The sequence below is a fragment of the Lepus europaeus genome, chromosome 23, assembly GCF_033115175.1.
Source record: "Lepus europaeus isolate LE1 chromosome 23, mLepTim1.pri, whole genome shotgun sequence".
NCBI classification, from domain to species: Eukaryota; Metazoa; Chordata; class Mammalia; order Lagomorpha; family Leporidae; genus Lepus; species Lepus europaeus.
Window position 1 is genome coordinate 10215713 of NC_084849.1, and position 4851 is coordinate 10220563.

The window sequence follows — 4851 nt, forward strand, 5'->3', positions numbered from 1 at the left end:
CGGGAGACAGCCTCACCCTGGGCTCCAACCACAGCATGTGGGCAGCGGGGCCTGGGACAGCTTCCCCGAGGAGCCAGGCTGGAGCTGACCCCCGGAGCAAGAGTGAAAGCAATGGTGCCGTCGGCGGGGCTCTTCACCAACACTAGCTGCCTTCTCTCTGTGCAGCGTGCGGCAGGATGCACCTCCCCACCCGCGGAAGCCAGGAGAGGCATTGCTTCAGCCCAGGAAACCTGAGCAGAGAGATCTCAGAGCGGCACGCAGGCTGCAGTAACAGTCCCTTTTCTCTCTACCGTGGCTGCTAGTAGCATTCAGATGGTGTCTGCCCGTGGCCACGGGTTCCGGGGTAGAGACGAGAGGGGCAGCTCAGAAGACAGTGCCCTGAAAACCATGATGAGCATGAGAGCAGTGAGAAGTAAGCCTCGCTGGGTAAGGCACGGAGGGAGGTGTGGCAGAGGTGCTGGTCACGGCGGCACCACTTAGCCTCGCCTGGCAGACACAGCTAGTAGAGAGAGGCGAGGGGACACTTCGGGTGGGGGGAGGCGGATGGCTGGAGGTTTGGCCCAGCGGCGGGCGGTACGTGATGAGAAGGAGCATGAGAGGATGATGGTGAGGTGAGTGGGACCCGGCCACCACACAGCCTCAAGTTCGGGTTTCATGCTGTCCCAAGGACCTGACAGTCAACTGGCAGGTCTGAAGCAAGAGGACGGTATGGTCAAAGTCACAGTTTTACTTCTGTCCCTTTAGTCTCTATTTGGGGCAAGAGTAGAAGCTGGGAGACCAGTTAGAAGACGCTGCATTGTCTAGGGGAGAGCGGATGGTACATTGGTCCATTGGAAATACAACGGAGTGAAAGAATCCGATGATACTCAGGAGCCCAGAACCTGGAGGGCGGAGTTTGCCGTTCACGTGGCCATACTGGGAGTACCTGCCAAAGCCCAGAATGGCAGTCTTAGCTGGGGTGGCCAGGCGACACCTGAGTGAGACACAGGATGCTCATAGTTGTAGGAGAAAGAGGCTGGGGAAGGCATTTCCGGCAGGATACACAGCACCGGAAGGTGTTGGAGAGAGTGAGAGGAGCCCCGACTCACTGGAGTGGGGGAGGAGTGGACGCTGAAGCTAAATGCAGGTGGGGTGGGGCTAAAGGACTGGGGGCGTCTCACCTGGGGTGGTGGGGGACCGTGGAGGCAACCAGAGCTGAGGCAGCACGGATGAAGCTGTTCTTCAAGAACCATCCAGGAAGCAGTGCGGAACGATGGGGCAGCCGGAAGGGCCAAGGGTGTGAGCGGAGTGTTCCGGGTTGTGGCGCCGTCGGCAAACTGAGTCCCACAGAGAGCAGAGGATGCCTGTGTTAGGGAGGGAGGAGTCCTAGGAGGACGGTGCTCCTGGACTTAAGATATTCAAAAGCTGCCGGTGGACAGGTGAGTGGGCGGGAGTTCTGGGTGGCCTAAGAGAACGGAAGGAGACTGGGGCGAGAGGGGCTGGGAGGCCGGGCTGCTCCAATGCAGAACTTCCAGACAAGGGTAGCGAGTGCTTCCATCTTCCATGGCCTAACAGAGCACCATGAACTTGGTGGCTTAAAGCAACACAACATTATTTGATGGCACCTGTGCAGGTCAGAGGTTCACATGACCTCAGCTGGACTTGGCATTGGGCTTCCCAAGATCAAAATCAAGGTGTCATCGAGGCTGCAGGTTCTGGGGGCGTGGCTACTTACAAACTCATTTGTGCTGTCGGCCAAATTCAGTTGCTTGGAATTGTGGGAGTGCCTTGCTGTTTGTCCACGAGGGTTCTTCCTCCAGGTCTCCCACATGGGTACAGGGGCCCGAGCACTTGGGTCATCTTTTGCTACCTCTGCAGGTCATTAGCAGGGAGCTGGATCCAAACCCATATGGTGCCCATATGGGATGCCAATGTTACAGGCGGTGGCTTTACCTGCTATTCAAATGCCGGCCCCTAGAATTTCTAAATTCTCTGGCTTTACTCACTAAATTTTCTAACATGATTGTCATATTCTGTGAAACACAGGCTGTCAGACTTCAGTTTAACACTGTAGGGTTCCAAGTCCCTGCAAAGCTAGAATTGGAGAATCACTCGATCTAATGTGATAGAATTCTGTAGTTCTCAGGTGTGACTGTCTTCTCAGACAATAGGGTCAAGTTCTAGAATTCTCTCTCCAAGACTCTCAGACTTGCGCTTAGACCTCCTCCAGAATCTGCAGTTGGTGGGACGTCTCCCAGGAGGCTGAAGCCAACTGGTTGCCTTCCTAACACCTGGCCCCAGTGCCCGCAGCTCTGTGCCCACTTCTCCTGGGACTGACTAGTCCAGTTCTGGATCCGGGCCACTCCCGGAATTGGCCCTGGAATGGTGTGTGAATGGCACTGATTGGCTGCAGGGGGCACTTCCCCAGCATCTCTGTGCCAGAACCTCAGCTCCTTAAATGCAGGGAGGCCTGGCCCCCCTGAACCCAGGGGCTCCCACAGCATGGAGGCACTGGCTCATTCCGTGAAGTGGCCAGTACCTGGCAGGTGACAGGTGCTGAGAGAACAGGACACAGGAGAGAGAAGTTGTACATCAGGTTGCTTAGCCAGTAGGCTCTTGTAGCTGCATAGATGGAGCGATGACAGGCTCCCCCCAACCCCTGGCTTCTCTCACCTTTCCTATGTTGAAATATTGCCTGGTTCTCTTGTCCATCTTCTTACAATTTATGGCCCTTCCGGATTGCCATCTCTGCTGGCTAATAGAGACGAGAGAGAACAAGACGCGTGATCATCCTGGATCAAAAAGAGAAGCCAAAGCCATTTCACCGGATGCACCGGCTGCTGCTTCTCACAGTCCCCACAGCTCCTGGAGAAGTTCTGTAGGGGGTGTGGGGGGTTTCTCCTCTTGCAAATACAGGAACCCATCCCGTCAATCAGGATTGCCTTCGGCTGTAGGTAGCAAGAGCTACAAGTACATTCGCTTCAGTGAACGAGGGGGCTACTGGTCACGGGGTACCAGAGACCCAAAGGCAAGCCTTGCGTGTAGAATCCGGGCACGGCAAAGGTGAAAGGGCAGAGGTCAAAAGCCCTTCTCCTTGTCTGTCCCCTGGGACTCGTTGCTTCGAGCGGGGACCCGCGGCCCCTCAGTGATGTAAGGAAATCTGGACAAGTATTTCAGCTGGCTGCATGGCTGCCTCAAACAAAATCAGGATGCTGGGAGCATGGTTGCTGACAGCAGCAGCCTCTGTCACACCCGTGAGAGCTGCGTAACCAAGAACAGATCCTGGGAGCCACAGGTTCAGATGCACCTGCTGGATACCGTTGCTCCGTGAGGCTCCACTCCTGCTGGCAAAGCTGCAAGCTGACACGCCACCCTCAGCAAACCCAGGAGCTGAAAATACCTCTTTCTGGATAGTTGCAGCCAACAGCCTTGCCTGGAGTCTCACTGCCCTGGCTTGGTGACGTATCCACTGGGGACAGAGCTCATGGTGGAAGATGGGGTGTGTGAGCCAGCCGTGGCCACGGCCCCTTCCTGGGAGCTTCAGGGTAGGGGTCTGCCCCACTGAAACTGCAGGGCTGAGTCCAGGGGAGGCAAAGGGGACACCGGGAGGTGAAGCCGCTGGTTCCCACTCTAAGATGCGCACGTGTTTTCTTCTCTCTCCCACTTGGTGTCCACACGGGATCAGCCACGTCCTTCAGTCCTGCTCCTACATCACGTGGTGTGGGCTCCATTCATTCATCCATCAAATAGTCCTTACTGTCTCTGTGTAATCTCAACCCGGCCACCTCCCCCAGACACATGCCGCTGTCCCTTCTGAGTCCCACAAATTCCCACCGCTGCTATGGGCTCTCGGGCCAGACCCCAGCTCCGTGGCCTTGGGCAAGTCACTTCCTCACTCGGAAATCTGTTTCCCCAGTCTCTGCGGTCCCACCCACTCCTGGGCCCCAGCGAGAATGACCACCGAGACCATGCAGGTTCAGCCAGCGCCTATCCCACGCGTGACACCTCCTCATCATTTTTCACGCACATTATTACCAGCCAGACCTCCGTAGAACTGCAGGGCGCCATGGGGCTCAAAGACAAGCCCCCGGCACCAAACCCCACCCCTGACCCCAGCCCCAAGGACCAACCCCCTCTCCCCCATTTCTGCCGGGGCAAAGGGAGCGTGGTCTTCCCGAACGGAGCTTTGGGGATGGCCCACTGACCCCTCCTTTGTATCCATCTCCCTCCGTGTTCCGGGGCCATCCCTGTTAGAAAAAAAATGACTCTCACCACAGATCCCTCAGCAGCAATTATCTAAATGGGAGCTTGGGAGGGGGGGAACCATTTAGAGTCCACTTCATTGCGGGATTAGCTAATTAATTAACGGTTTCACTGACAACTCGTCGGAGAAGTGTGTGTTAAACAGGAGCTCAGTGGGGCGTGATTCATCGACTCTGACACCCCCTCCCCGGCCTCTCCACCCCGCGGCCCCCACCTTCCTGCTCACCCCCAGAGCAGGGAAGCCTACTGGAGCTCCCTCTGGAGCCCAGGGGAGCCGTGTGGAGATGACAGAAGGGCGGCCAGGGAAGGGGTGGGCTGGGGAGACAGGAAGACAATGAGGAGATAACAAGGCAGCTGAGGCCAGGGGTGGCTGATTCTGCCCCATGGCCCCCGCCCAGAGCCCCTCCATCTGTGCCCAGCCCGGCACGGGGGCCCTGGAGGCACCTGCTGGCGGAGGCTGCACCTTCCTCCTGCAGTTCAGGCGGGAAGGGGTTTTTAGAGGGTGATGAAAGCCAAAGCACACACCGAGGAAGGACCAAGAAGCCGGAAGTGAGGCTGGCATCCAATAAGCCGCCAGGGACCCAACCCCCCCGGCCCAGGCTCTCTCAG